General features: G+C 44.0%; 1 protein-coding gene across 1 annotated transcript in view; it reads right to left on the bottom strand.

Annotated features, from left to right (window-relative positions):
* Window positions 1–11,303, bottom strand: part of Fam110b (family with sequence similarity 110 member B) — a 113,521-nt gene extending 102,218 nt beyond the window's left edge. The window contains exon 1 of the mRNA XM_051159858.1: window positions 11,206–11,303. The gene's annotated coding sequence lies outside the window, so the exon portion shown is untranslated. The remainder of the gene's footprint in view (window positions 1–11,205) is intronic.
* Between the last annotated feature and the right edge of the window lie 4,895 nt (window positions 11,304–16,198).

Below are 16,198 nucleotides of genomic sequence, written 5' to 3'. Positions count from 1 at the left end.
AAAGAGACAACCCTGAAGCTATTAATGCTCCTCTGCTATGCTTACAGACAGGAACCTAGCATAGCTGCCTTCTGAGAGGCTCCACCCAGCAGCCAATGGAAACAGATTCAGAGATCCACAACGAAATAAGAGGCCAAGCTCAGGGAGTTTTGTAGAAGAGTGGGAGGAAGGATTAAGGGAGTCAGAGGGGTCAAGGATACCACAAGAAGACCTACAGAGTATATCCTGGGCCCACGGCGGCTCACAGAGACTAAACCACCAACCAAAGAGGTGAGTCAAAGGGATCTAGACCACCTGCACATATGTAGCCAAAGTGCAGTATGGCCGTCATGTGAGTTGCCTAACAACAGGGGTAGGGGCTATCTCTGACTGTTGCCTGCCTTTGGCTCCCTTTCCTCTAGATGGGCTGCCTTGTCTGGCCTAGGCAGGAGAGGTTGTGTTTACTTCTGCTATGACTTGAGGTGTCAGGGTTGGATGGTTGGTACTCCTTAGGGGCCTCCCCTTCTCTAAGAAGGAGAGGGGGTGATGAGAAGAGGTAGGCATGAGGGTGAACTGAGAGGAGAGGAGGGTAGAGGGTAGGATCAGGCTGTAAAGCAAATAAATAAGTAAAATTCATTAAAATATTAATAAGAAAATGCTAACGTGGAAGAGGCAAATCTCACTGGGCCTCACCCCTAGACAAAGAACTAAGTACAGGCAATTAAGGAATGCTGAGAGCATTATTAGTCTTCTGCAGGGACGAGCCCTCAACTGGTTATCCAGTACCAAGTGGTCAGTCCTAAAAAAAAAAAAGTGTGTGTGTGTGTGTGTGGGCGCGCGCACACGTGCACAAGTGCGTCTGCACACTAAATGGATTCATTGGGTATTTATACATTTATGCATGTGTGCACACAAGCACACAGATATCATTAAGGAAAAAGAAACCATGAATTTGAGAGAAAGCAAGCAGGAGGCATTGGAGGAAGAAAGGTATTGGGAAATGATGTAATCATATTTTACTTTAAAATTTTTAAAGGCTGAAGTTCTAGAGGAGAAAATTATTCAGAATGAAAGCTCCTGATACACAAATTCTTGAGGAGGTAACAACTTTCTGGCAATAGCCAAATCCTTAATAGGCAAGACATCCTCTAGAAGGCAAAGCCCATACACCCGTGGGCTCCAACACCTGCTGGAGCACCTGGACCACTTCGTGCACAGCTGCAGCCCGCACCTGGGCTGGCTCGTCCTGTTGCTCCCCCTCACAGGGAGAGACATAGTACAGGACAGACACCTCCAAATTATGTAATCAGCCATGGACAAGACTCGAGTCCTAGCAGGGTGCCATGGTTCCAGGGCTCTTATATCCTGCCTGCTGAGCGCCTGCTTCCTTTCATGCTATTTGAATGGCAGCCAGTCCCCAGAATACTAAATTTCTACCCTGAGAACTATTTCCTTCTCTGAAGTGTAATCAGTGTCTGGATCCTGGGGCCCAGTGCGCAAGGATGTTAGTACAAGCTGCAAACCTTCCCAGACTGCAGGGATCCAGGCCAGCCTGAAGTGTGAACGAGATGGACAGCTAGGAATCAGACATGAAACTTGCAGATTGACCAGGTGCTCTTTACGTATTTCAACCTATTTTGATGTGGATAGGGTTTTTAGATACTGAAAACCACACACACAAAACATTTGTAATGGGGAATTCGATATCAAATATAGATGCGCTGTACTTCCAGCATCGGGCACAATGTGCTCGACAAGTGCAGCGGAGGGTGCAGCACGGTGCATGTGGCACCAGGGTGGCTCATCAGTCGCTTAGGTAGTTCCCTACTCTTTAAAAAACAGCACTACGCTTGTTTGTTTGTTTGTTTGTTTGGTGTGTGTGTCCATCCATATGTGGATGTCAGAGGAGAACGTGAGGGAAGCTGGTCCTCTCCTTGCACCGTGTGGGGATGCTGGGGGTTGCCAGGCTGGGAGGTGAGTGCCTTTAGTCACTGAGATAACAGCCAGGCCTAGTTCCCCTCTTTTAAGCAGTCTGATAAGAGGATCCCACTGGGCAAAATGAAAATAGACATAGTAAAGAAGTGCAGGGACACTCAGGGTCTGACTATGTAAAACAGGCATCACCACAAGAATCAACCAGAGAACAAATGGGCCCCTGTGGATGCTGCTGCTGTAGGGGCAGGCCTCTTTACTACAGCAGCTTCCTGAAAGCACACAGAAAGTAACAACTGCAAATTTAGAACGTGTTCATCATGAATGCAATCAGTGCAATTCACTCAACAGAGTGTGTGGAAGAAACAAAGAGTAAACAGGAGAACTTGGTCTAGTAGTCCTACCTTACCTGCCCTTCCCCTTAGTGGTTACACAGGGAATAAGTCTAGGTTGGTTGGAAATCCAGGCCACTGTGTATTTCATATAAGACAGACCAGCTGACCTCCAATTCTGAGTTCTGCTTCCTAGCAGATGGCAGTATCGGATCCTATAGCTGAACAAGAAAGAGGACACAGGTAAACTGGTCTGGGCAAAGTCCTTATTTAGAAGATACTTAATATCACAAAATGCTGTTGATCTAAAACCTTTCTCTGCAATCAGTGTAGCATAAAACACTGGTAGCCACTGTTATGAGTGGTGGACTTCATCCGGAGGAATGCCCTCACTTTCCTACCTAACTAGAAACAAGACTCATCACCTGGTCTCACTGCCCTTGACTGTCATTGACCCCAAATAGGCAGAATTCAAAACACTGACAAATCCACCTGTGGGATGGAGCAGGTAGCCTGCTGGCTGAAAGCTCACCATCCCCCACTCATCATATGTAATCACTGATCACACGTAATCATAAAAACGGAGAAAGCAGATGAAAGTCAAAAGTACTGCATTTTAAATGAAGAGGGTGGCTCCAACTCTGCATTTATTCTCACTTGTTCACTCAAATGGTTACATTTCTGTGAGATACCTAAGCCCATAAAATGGTCCAGAGGAATCTTCACGGCATATATTGATAGGTCAGCCTCAGCCAGTAAGATGGCCCAGAGGGATTGGCATGACAGGTCAGAGTGGGCCACAGGTGAGCTCTTTCTTTACCCCAATGAATTAAATTCCCCATTCCTAAATGTGTACTTCAAGGGGAAAGCACAGCATTTATGGCTATAGTTTATTTCAATAATACAAGATTATATGTCAGCAAGGTTTCCGAAGTAAGGACAGCAGAGAAAGGGAAAATATACTAAAGCAAACCATATCAGCCTCACTGAAAAACTGAGTGTGTGTGTGTGTGTGTGTGTGTGTGTGTGTGTGTGTGTATGCACAAAGCAACCTCGGGGAGTGCTGCCCTGCACACAGGCCAATGACACAGGTTTCTCTGTGATGACAGTTCTTCAAATATCAGTAAATGAACTGCTTAGAGAAGAGCGGAATGCTCCTGCCATCTGCTTGCTAAATGAGCAGTAGTCACAGGCTGCAGGTGCATTGGCTCCTGGCGCAGCATTATTCATGCCCACAATAATAACTTCTAAGAAGAGAAGAAAGAGGAGGGAGCGCACGAAGGATTTCTGCCCGGGTCGAGTGTGCTGGGGAAGGTAAGACCTTTGAAGAGGTGACCTTCAAAGGAGTAGGCTGACTCCCTCTGGGACTTAAATCATCAAAGATCATACCAGAAACAGCAATAGAATCCCTGTGATCCTCCCCATCATCCAGAAGAGCCCAGAGCCCAACAGAGCCTCATTCGCAGAAGCAATTTCTTAATAGCTCTTTGGTAGAACTATCAGAAAGCATTAGATAAAATTTCAAAACTATGTAAATCCAATAGAATTCACCACAGTAAGTATTTTGTATGTCTGTGTCATATGAAATTCAAAAGGAAGGAACAGAAAACAGAACTGGATACAAAGGCTTTGATGATCCTGACACAGACCCGAAAAAAGCTTCAGGCCTGCCTCTGCCAGCCAACCGTCACACTAAGACTAGGCAGGCCATGTTCACAGGGGGACCTGACTCTATGGGCACTACACTCTGGCTGTCAGACAACTTCTGCATTGTCAGCAGGACCCAAACACAGGCAGCTCTGGAAGAGAGATGATCAGGGTTAGGCAGGGCCAGAGAGATGCTCGTGTGTGTGTGTGTGTGTGTGTGTGTGTGTGTGTGTGTGTGTGTGTGTGTGTGGTGTGATGTGGTATCTGTGTCATAACCCAGGTCAGATCAACCCCAGCATAAATTTAAGCACACAGACATCATGGCTGAGAATTACTTAAAAGGAGCAACAAGACTTTCTCTAGCTCACTCAGGTAACTTCTCTCAAAAATAACATGTAAACAGGTTGTGGGTCCATCCAATGCAGAGTTAGTGCCCAGGATAACAACTGTGGCAGATTACCTGTGGGCTTCTTAAAGGTAAAGGGCAAATCTCTGCAACAAGATGCTGCAGATGCTGGGTACAGGCCTGTTGAGAAGAGCCTCAGGAGGCTGCAGGAACTCCTGAGCTGAGCACGAAGCTCCTCCCCCTCTGAGCAGGAGGATGGCACTTTTAATACATGATATGATGTACCTGTTGCTTTCATAACTGCTTAAATTAGGCGAAGAGTACCTATGCTAAGAATAAACCTCGAAAAGGGCATTCCTGCTTTAAATATACTGAAGGCCAGCAAGGGGAAAACAAACTCAACTTTCTCAGCTGCTGTTGAATATGGTACTTCTCTGCCTTACACATTTCAAGACTTTAGAGGCATAAAATGACAGCTCTGAGCAGAAAGAAGTCAGCATCAATGATCCCAGGTCTGACGGCCAGAGATGCTAGCAACTGTCACCGGGTCTACAGTGAGTGTCAGCCTAGACCTAGAGTTTAAGCAAAGAGAGGCTGAGGTCATTATGCATCATCAACCACCTCACAGTGAGAAAAGGCCAACGTGTCTCTCAATGGCTCTAATTATCTTCCCAGAGTACACATAAATTGGATGAGCTATTGAGCGGAAAAATCAAGATTCACTTGATCTAATGTACCCTGAATTTCAGCCCGGTCAGTTCCTACCTGGGCTGTTCTGTGGCGATGCCTATCTGTCTAGTGACATCCTCTAAAGAAACTAGAGCAGTCTGAGATCAGAGGTACTCTGCAATGGGCAGTGAAAAGAGGGACAATGAAGACACCAGACTTGATGGCCTTGGCAACAGTGAGAAGAAATGATAGCTTTCCAATTCTAATGAACTGAGGAAACAAGTCAGGACAATGCTAAGAACGGTGCTCACTGGAAAGAGACTCCACTAAAAACTTAAGCTTGTAAATAATGTTCTACCTGAAAACACAGCCTCATTTATGATTGGCATGTGGCCTGTAAATCATAGACTTATATCAGTAATATAAGCAAGGTGGAAGGCAGATATACACATTTGAATAAATACATCTGGAAAAAAAAGGCGCTGCTTTTGTTTTTAAAGGAGATCCTATAGAGCAGGAAGAAATTAAGCATCTGCTGTTGATGGCTAGTCAACCTACACTACAGACTATGTTGGAAAAATATGTAGCACACCATGGCTTTATTACACTGACATTTAAAAGACATATCATTATATAAAGGTCTTAAAAAGTCAGGAAAATAAAAACTGTCTTCTACTGACTGTCTTCTACCACACATAATAAAGGAAGAATGGAATACCCCCAGCCATGGCTTCATTTCCAACAATTTCTGTGGCAAGTGGCCAACTGTTAGCCAGGGAGCCACGGGCGTGAGGGAAGCCAGCCCAGAGCAAGAGTGGGGTCAAGTCATGCCAAACTCCGCACATCTCGTCCTGAGATTGGCAGGAATAGGACTGCTCCCCTCTGCCCTGGTCCTGCATGTCCCAGCACATGTAGCCCTGTGCCTCATACACACACACACACACACACACACACACACACACACACACACACACACACACACACTCTCTCTTATACAGGTGTCATGTAGCCTGGTAGCCAGGTTAAACTTCCTCTCCCCTTATACAGTCATGTCCCCCAGCTCCTAGAATTCCTTCTCATGCAAATGAGGCATTCCCAACACCTTAGCCCTGGCCAATGACTTACACTTACTCCATAGCTGCTACCCAACCCAACCCCAAAGGTTTATGTAGCCTTTGTTCTTACTACCACTACACCCATTAAATGCACTGTCTCACTGAAGCTGTCTCCTGAGAAGTTTGTTTCTTGCCAAGTTCACAGCTACCAGAGGTGTCTTTTTACCGACCCTTCCCCCTTTCCCCTCTCAGAATCCACCAGTCACTGCCACAAGTGATTGTGCCTTAATGGGTAGGGAAATGGAGCTTGAATAGCAAGTCAACCATTGGGGAAAAAAAATTAAATGAAAAAGTTCAGACATATATCAGCCCCAGTGTTCTAGGCCATGACTTCCCATGCCGTCATGCCACCAGAAACTGATCAGGCCTTTGGATGCATCTATGCTGTATATTCAACTCACCTGTTAGTCACTTGCTAACCAGAGTCATCGCAGTCGTCAGGTGGCTGCCCTGGTAGTTCAGTGCTTGTATTCTAGCAAACCTTTATTTTACTTAATAATAGCCTCAGTGTTAGAAACACACACTGCAATATTGTTGCAGCTGCTCTTATCATGTAGTTCCCTACTGTCATTAATCTTCCGCTGTAACTATTTTACAGGTTAAAACTTTTCCAGAGGACAGGACAGTAAATACAGGGTTCCTTGCTATCTACTATCTCCAGCATCTACTGGGGTCATTAAAACATCACCTCTTATGCCTAAAGGGAACCCTGATAATAAGACACCAAGCCCAAAATTCAGCTTAAGATGCATTCTAGAAATTAAGAAGATCGGTACACTCCGAGAAGACTATTTGAATCCTTATCATTTGCAAAGTTTAAAGAACTTCACGCTAACACATATGAAAATATTCATCCCTAGTTTGCTCTGATGACACACAGGTCAGACTGATAAAAGCAAGTGAGATAAACAATGAGAGGTGAAATCCAAGGTCCCTTGTGGCCTTCCTCACTGCAACAAAATGCCTTATAAAAACAACTTAGAAGGATAAAGATTTCTTTTTTATCAGTGTTAAAGGTTTCTATCTTTGCTCAGGAGCCCAAATGCTCTAAGGCCTGTAGCAAGGCAAAAATACCACAGTGGTATAGCAGGGGAGAGGAAAGCAGACTACTTTTGTGACAACCAGAAAGCAAAGAGGTAAGAAAGAGCAAGAGAAAAGGCATTTCCATCAAAAGCAGTGCCTCTCTTCCTCCAACTAGGCTCAACCTCCTCCTCCTCTTCTTCCTCCTCCTCCCATTTTCATTCTTTTAGGATTTTTTCCCAAAATATATGTCTATCTTGTTTAGTGCAGGCTACATGTGTATGGGTACCTGGGTACCTGTAGAGGCCAAAAGATGTCAGATGTTCCCCACCCCGCCTCCCCCCAACAACTGAATTATTAGGTAGTTGTGAGGCATCTGATATGGGTGCTGGGGCCCAAACTTAGGTCCCCTGTGAAAGCTGCAAGCGCTCTTAAATCCAAACGCATCTGCCCACCCCAGTAGGCTCTCCCTTCTTATAGCCCACTGAGTGTGGACACATGGACGGATCCACTGGTGAAGCTAGACCCTCGTGATCTAGTTTTCCCTGAACAAAACCATCAGTAGCCTTTGACACGTGAGCATCAGGGAGATAGTCATATGAAAACCATAGGGTCTGGGCAGTGTTCCTTTAGGTACTAGGGGAGACTGTCTTCACTACTCACAAAATGGCAACTTAACTTCTTGGTTTCTAGAAATTTTTACTTTGTACTTCTCTTTGAGAAGAACGTTTTTTTTCTCACTTGCTTACTCAGAGGACAAACCATAACCTATCTCAAATAACCACATAATGTTCCACCACTCTAGGGGAGGTGGGACGTGGGAGAATGGAGCCACCAAACGAGGCAAACTAAAGTCTCAGGCAATAGCCAGCTTTATTTAGAGCCCCAGACAGTTTATACTCTGAGGGATAAGAAAGGTCACATGTGTAAACTTCTCATGAGGGCAAGCCTCAAAATCATTTTTCCATAGATATATAAGGATATTTTAAACATTTAATTGAATAACAGCAGCAAGCAATAAGGAGTAATCTGAAGTGAACTCAGTCCTATCTGCTACCCGTGGGTAGGGCATGAAACCACATTTCAAGAACAACTCTGTGTTCTTAGAGCAATTGAGGTCATAAGACTTGTTTTCTTGGAGCGTTCCACAAGCACTCAGAATTCCCCTTACATGACTCCCTCCATTCCCAGACCATGTTCCAACAATAATGAAGTAAAAAATGCAAATGAACTCTACAAACCATAATAAAAAGATGTTGGTGTCTACTGTTGAGAGAACACGAGGCAAGCCCAGCTTTAGACTTCTAGCACAGGACCAAGTGACATACCTTAAAGTTAGCACGTCTTCTTGTCTTCTTTTTAAACAGAACATACAGCTCCTGCCCAAACCTTACTTGCAAAATGCAGAGATTTGTAAAACAAAACAAAACAAAACAAACAAAGAGCCTCAACCATAATACTCCTCTTGTCCAGAAAACACTGGTGTGGGTAGAGGTAAAAGACTTTCTTCTAAAATTATCTGTGAAAAGATGGCATAAAGGGCATCAATGAAAGCAGCTCAGAAAGCAGAGGCTGAGGAGTACCATCAGGGATCCCCACAGGGCCGAGGAATCCCAGGCACAGGCTAGGCAGGTGTGCCAGAGCAGAGGCCATAGCAACAGAGATAACAGGAAAGGGGTATCAATGCCGAGGCTAGCAACTACTCTTACATAGACCTCTCATCAGGCTCTCCTCTCAAGAGTTCCAGATCACAGTCAAGGAGCCCCGGGAAGACTGCAGGGGGAAAGCAAGAGAGAGATTCCAGTCACCCTCATCCCAAACATCAGACAGAACTGACGTCGCTGCATTCAGATGCACACATCCTCCTACAGAAATGACTCTCTGTACATTTCTGCTTCACAGGGGTACTAAAAGCAAATCTGAAAGTCATCATGTCCTCAGGATTTAGCAAATGGGTTCTCAGTCACTCAGTCCTTACAAGCCTTTTCAGTTCAGCTCTCATCTGCACTGTGCATATCCAATGGTGGCACAGGGACAAAGAGAACGGAGGAGGAGCATGCCAGCTAGAGTCAGATGCTACACGAGGCTCACAGTGACTTATAATTATATTCTTTTTTCTTTATAGGTCTTGTGTGTGTGAGTGTATGTGAGTGAGTGTGTGTGTGTGTGTGTGTGTGTGAATATGTATGTGAATGAGTGTGTGTGTATGTGAGTATATAAGTGAGTGTGTATGAATGTGTGTGAGTGTGTGAATGAGTATGTGTGTATGTGTGTATGAGTGTGAGTGTGTGTGTATGACTGTGTGAGTGAGTGTGTGTGAGTATGTGTATGTCTGTGTGTGAGTATGTGTGTGTGTGAGTGTGTGTGTGTGTGAGTGTGTGTGTGTGTGTGTGTGTGTGTGTGTGTGTGTGTGTGTGTTGCTAGGGATAGAACTCAGTGCCTTGTGCATGCTGAGGACAATTCTATTCCTGAGCTGCACCCCAGCTCTGTACAACATTAGTCTGACAAATGTTATTTGTTTCAACTGCATATAAAGCAAGCAATATAAAATGAGTGCTTAAGGAAATTCTCTAATGTGATGGATTTAGCTGTGTTTTCAGTTCAAAGGACAGAGAAAAGAAAGCCAAAGTATAAGTAAGCTGTGTTTAGTATATGTACAGTATATGTGTGTTGTTCAGTTTCTGGTTGGTTTGCTCATAAAAGTTTGGAAAAAGTAAATATAGTAAAGGCTATGCTATTTTAGAACATTTCATATTTAAGAATAAGAAACATTATCTAATAAGAGACAACAAATACATGTGCATTTTTAATTGTTTTTAAACTTATAAAAACCCATGACTATAATGTCCTTTGTATTTAGATAGTAATGATAAGAAAAGGATTTAAGAATATATAACATAATTATTTACCCCAATTGCCAGTCACAGCCAAAGCTTTTCCAATTGCATCTTTGTGACCAAAGTGAAGGCAATTAATGAACTAACAATGAGATTACTGAACTGGTAGCCTTCTTCCCTTCTTTCCTCCTATTGGGGTCTCACCAGCATTTGGGGTTATGGTATTTGCTCTGCTACAAAAACATCATGATGACATGGGCATTTTATTACTATCGCTGAGGGCTTCCTTTCACGAGGTGTGCACTATGTACCTAGAACAGTGTAGTTTCTACATACCAACCCATTCAGTACTCGCAGAACCCTGAGAAAGAAGTGCTACCATCTGCATCCCGCAGAAGAGTAGTGTCAAGAACTGAGCACACGCCCAGGTTGTGTCTAAATGTTAAAAGCATTCATGGTTCACACAGACTTGTGTATATGGACAGAAGGTGACTTTTACTGTGACATAGGACAGGAATAGAAAAAACTGCTCCTCTTGGAACTGCCATGTCAGGACTTAGGCCCAGTGGAAATGTCCACATGTTAACTGGCTGGGGAGTAGTACTGTTGCTGCTCTGCCTACCCAGTGTGTAATTCTAACAGTCCTAACTGTGAAGATTAAAGATAAACAGAAAGTGGGTTAATGTAACCTGGGAAAGGTTACTGTAAGCCAACGCCCAGTCAGGACACAGAGGGCAGAAGGGCATTGGTTTCAGGGCCAATGGAGAGAGTGAAGGAGGAAGAGTGGGTCCCCGAATAACTGCTGGCCTCGCAGCCAGACCAGCACCAGAAGCATCTGGATGGAGATGGGGCTGCCGTTTTCATATGTGTTTTCCAACGGCCCCTTCCATGCCACACAGACTGCTAGAGGGAGGCTTAAGGTGTGTGTGCCGCAAACACTGGGCCCTGAAAGGATGCCACACATGTGTACTGAGTGAGTACAGAGAAAGAAGGAACCAAACAGGATAGCAGGAGGGAAGGAAAGCAAATGAAACTGGAAAAATGAAGAAAATATAGCAAAATTTTGTTCAACACATAATAGAATATTTACTTATGTGTGATTTTTGTTTTGTTTTGTTTTCTGTTTTTCAATACAGGGTTTCTCTATATTGACATGACAACCATGGCTGTCCTGAACTCACTTTGTACACCAGGTTGGCCTCAAACTTACAGTGATCCGCCTACCTCTGCCTCCCGAGTGCTCAGATTAAAGGCTTATGCCATCATGCCCAGCTACTTATGTGTGAACTTATATGTGTGTTTAATAATAGATTTTAAATTATGATTACCTTTTAGTTAGTTCTAGGCCATAGAGTAGTAGGAGCTTCCAATTCAAGGCTTAGAAAAGGTAGGACTGATGCTCTCAGTGTCCGGCTCAGGGATTTCTGAAAGAAAATGAACAGAGACTAAACATTCTGCTGGACAGCAAAAGAGATCTCAGAGGGCATTAAGATGAAACCAGTTTTCACTGAATGAAACACAGTACTGCATGTCCTAAAACTCTGAGGGGAAATACAGGCTGGAAGCCCTACTCTAACTGAGCAATGGTAGCAGGCTTTGCATTCATACGAGAAAACAAATATCAACAACTGACTAGGTTTGCTCTGTGTGCTCAACTAACCACAAGGGGTCCAAGAATCACCCTGGGATTCACAGGCCTTCAAATTCAGCATCCCCTGTAGCACCCACCAGGGCCCCAGCTCATAGGGTGCAGCAGGAGGGGGCTGGTGACACAGCACAGCAGAACTGGCAAAGGAAAGAGGGCATGCGCTGGAGGACTCCACTCGTGTTGTAAAGAGGGGGCACAGTGTTTGTGTTGTAGCTTTCTCTGCGTCCCAAGCACATCATCACTGCCCTGGACTCAGATAAGAGTGATCCTATATGCCATAGCTGGAGGATGGACCTGGGGTTAGACTATGCCAGATTTAAAGCAGACTAGACCTCATTTTTCAGGAGGGAAAACATTAGCTTTGACCAGGCCATGTGGCTGGCCCTAACCAACATGTTGCCTTTGTAAAAGATGGTGAGAAAGTGAGGCCTCCTGAGGGAAGTGGCTCCTCACATCTACTGTGTGACTGCTTTCACTAACTATATTTGGGTATAGCTGGATGAATCATGAAAGCAATGTTTATCCAGACATCTGGCAACTCACAAGAAGACTCAGTGCTGGAAATTTTAACTCTCTCTTCCTACCACATCTGCTTTTGTCAGATGCCACAATAGTAAAAGACTGTTTCTTTGCTTGAAAGTGAGAGGAGCCTGGCGTAGTGGCGCACACCTTTAATCCCAGCACTCAGGAGGCAGAGGCAGGTGGGTCGCTGTGAGTTCAAGGCCAGCCTGGTCTACAAAGCAAATCCAGGACAGTCAAAGCTACACAGAGAAACCCTGTCTCGAAAAAACAAAACAAAAGAAAGAAAGAGAGAGAGAGAGAGAGAGAGAGAGAGAGAGAGAGAGAGAGAGAGAGAGAGACAGTAGGCAAGTAAAGTAAGTTCTGGCTGCATAGATGTCTTTTTTTTTTTTTTTAATTGAGTCCCTTTCCACGCACGGACACAAGAATAATTAGTAACTAATTACTAATCGGTGGGAACGGGTCTGTGTGGCGGGTGCAGGGCACAGGTCCTTGAGGTTTCGAAAGATAAGGTCCTCAGTGCATTCTGAGGATGATTGTGTTCCAGAGATACACAGAAGAAATGTTTACAACCAAGAGCGGCCTGATTCAGAGGAAACACTTAGAGCAATGCATTAGAAATACGCAAGCGAAGATCATGCAAGATGGTGTTGATCGCACACTATGTCTGATCTGCAGAACAGCAGTGACTGCACAGCCACCAGAGTACCATACTGAGAGCTCCAAAACACAGTGCTGGTGTTTCCAAGAAAGAAAAAAATCCTGTCATGTGGATCATCCATGCCTTCCTACCGCAGGACCATGGGACCACACTCAGGCCTCAGGAGCCTCCTCTCATAGGCTGGGGTCATGCTCAGTGCTGAGCGCTGGATCCTGCAAAGGTGGATACGAGGGGCAGCACCAAGGCGGAGCCCATGGCGGATGGAGCACAGGATGGAACCAGAGACTCGGGAGGCGCAAATCAACAGAGGCACAAGATCCCCAGCACAAGAAGCTGAGCTAGGCCAACCTCAACGGTTTTCTGCAAGCTACTCAATGAAGATTTTGAGAGGTCTTCACTTGCCCCATACTTGATGGCCCACAAGATCCAGTACCCATAGGAGTAGGAGGCCATCCAGGCCTTCACAGCTAGAAACAATCTGGCGAACTGAATGGGAGCAGGAGAGCTGGCCCTGAGGATGTGGGAGCAGGAGAGCCAACCCTGGGGACATGGGAGCCTGAGAGCTGGCCCTACCCTGATGACACAGGAGTGGGAGAGCAGGTCCTGCCCTGAGGACAGGGGAGCAGGAGAGCCAGCCCTGCCATGATGACACTGGAACGAAAGCGCAGGCCGTGCCCTGAGGACAAGGGAGTGGGCCCTGATCCAGGGCTCTGAGTGGACCTCACCCCAACATCTACCCCATGTATGACCTGCTGGAACACATCAAGGGGCTGGACCTGCAGACTCAAAGACTAAGAATCTCCTTGACACGCAGCAACAACAGGATATCCGAGAGTAGTCCCAATAAGGATCCTGTAACAACAGTGTAGGCCTCCAACCAGACCCATGACTCATAGCAATGAACATTTGAAAGTAAACATATGTGGACAAAAGGTTATACTGTGTGATACACTACAGCTTCTGTGACAAGATTTTTTCTTTGTCTGTTTGTTTTATTTTACTGGGGGGAAGACATGGATTTTGGTGCATGATGTATAAATCATAGACATTCAATAAAAGTAAAAAAAAAAAAAAATTGCTTGCAATCGCCACAGATGATGGCTAAGGACCACATCACATGGGGTCTCTGCCAGATTCCCAACCATCATGTGCCCCTTTCTGGAGTGATGTGTGATGAATGCTGTACATAAAGTTTATTATAAAGTAATAAAGTAAGCCTTGGAATCTTTGCTTCAAAAACTGGAGAGAAAGCCTGAAAATGACTACTTTAATAACACCTAAGAGTAATCCACCTCCCACGATTGTAACCTGCTCACCTTTCCAAATAATCTACTTCTGTTTGTTCACTTGGGATACTCAACAATGGCACAGAGTAAAACCTAGCATTAGATTGAGCCTGAACGAAGACTCAACGTCATCAGTGCTTCCCTTTGGTCCCTTTGGTCCATGAATTTTAACAACAGTATTTTATATGGGATTCTGGAGCTAAAAAAAAAAAATAAAATCATATACTTGCAGAATTATTTTGAAGAACCTTTGATCTGCAAGACGTTTGATCCCAATTTAATTCATTGTGACTCAGAATAAAATAAATGTTTTTGAACTATGCTAGTTTGCAACCAGTGGGTCTTTTCTTTCTTTCTTTTTTTGGCTCAGAACTTCTTTTCATCTTTACAATTATCCTTGTCTATTTTCATACTTTTGAAGAGCGAATAATGAAGAGCTACGTGCCATTATAATTCAGCAATATTAGAGTCACACAATTTTGACTGAGATACGGAAAATAACACAAGAAATCCATATGCAGTTTATCTCCAGTGTTGCCTTGTGAAGCCAAAGCCGTCATAGTACAGTAACTAACATAGTCTATACCTAAGCCCTAGAGACCTGTGGCTCTGTGCACGGCTCACCCACTCTTACTGAGGGTATGGGAGCCCACAATGGTTGTGTTCCAAAGCCACCCAGCACACCTCAGTTCTCAGACTTCCTACATGCCATTTCTCTATTACATCACAGTTGATCCCTAATTTCCACACAGCTCTGAAGAGCTTATAATTGTATCTATTTCAGTGTAAAATAAAAATACTCTATAAATATTCTTAACCACTAGAGAGAGTATAATCTACATTTTTGGTCTACTGTTCATATTAGCTGACATCCTGAAGGCCCATGGGAAACTAAAGCAAAATGTGGGCTACTCTAGTCTTGGGCAATCCAAAACTACAATTTCTCTCCTGTTCATAGTCAGATCTTAATGACAGGGTTTACTAAAATACAGTTTCAAGTGATTTTTACATGAACTCAAAGTGTACACAAGCAATGTATAAAGTAAGAATTGGAGAAACATTCAGTATTAAACTCACCATTAAAAATGTATATTTTCAACTGGGCATGGGGCACACGCCTGTAACCCCAGCACTCAGGGATGCAGCATTTTGCTGTGAGTTTGAAGCTAGTCTGGTCTACAAATTAAGTCCAGCACAGCTGAGGCTACACAGAGAAACCCTCTCTCAAAAAAACAACAACAACAAAGGATTTGTATCCTCTAAAACTCCAGAACTGTTCAGTTCACTGAGATCAGCAGTGTGATCAGCGGTTGCCTGTTGACTTCCACTATTTATGTCAGTCACTGAGATCCAAATAGCCGGAGGCAGTGACCTGAAGCATAAGTTTTTGGGGGGTGGGGGCAGCTTAGCAAATCCACTGATGGTTCCTCTAAAGCATGTGAACTGACATAGACCCATCCGTAAAGGGTGCCTGCTAGGGTGAAAGGGAAGATCAACTAACCAGGGCAGCAGGGGACAAAGGCTTCCACACATGCTGCAGGAAAGAAAGCATCCATTAGAGGGATTTACTTCTTGAAACTGCGATGCAATTAGGTCCAGTCAGCCTTCTGTAGTCGTGGATTCTTATCTTTGGATTTAACAAATAGACAATATTTGGGGGAAATTCTTCATCCTACCTGAACTTGTACAGAACATTGTGTTATCATGCCTAAAGGTAATGTAACAACTATTTACATAGCATCGACCCTGTACCAGTGTTCTAAGTCAGGCAGAAGTGACTTAAAAGTATAAGGAAGATATTTAAAGGTTCTATGAAAACACAATGCCTTTTTATGACAAGGACTTGAGCATCCACAGACTTTTGCAAATGAGGAGTTTCTAGGAGCCAATACCCTGTACATAACAACAGACAATGGTAGCTTCCTTCTATTTCTTCATATAAACTCACAATTATTATAAATCTTACTGTGAAATAATCATGCTAAGGAAAAATGGATAGGATCTAGATTTCAGTACATTGTCAACAAAGAAAAATATCATGTAAATATACAAAGAAATTGTTGGCATAATTTTAAACAAATATAAGAAATCCTTAATGATATCCATGACACTGCTACTACAATGGTTAAATAAAACTCTGAAAATGCAATTATGTAGAAGATTCAGAATATTACAAGGTCTCTGAAAAATAATTTAGTAGCTTTTTT

This window comes from Acomys russatus, chromosome 2 (assembly GCF_903995435.1).
Source record: "Acomys russatus chromosome 2, mAcoRus1.1, whole genome shotgun sequence".
NCBI classification, from domain to species: domain Eukaryota; kingdom Metazoa; phylum Chordata; class Mammalia; order Rodentia; family Muridae; genus Acomys; species Acomys russatus.
Note: the sequence above shows the minus strand (reverse complement) of the source record. Positions and strands in the feature narration are given on the sequence as shown.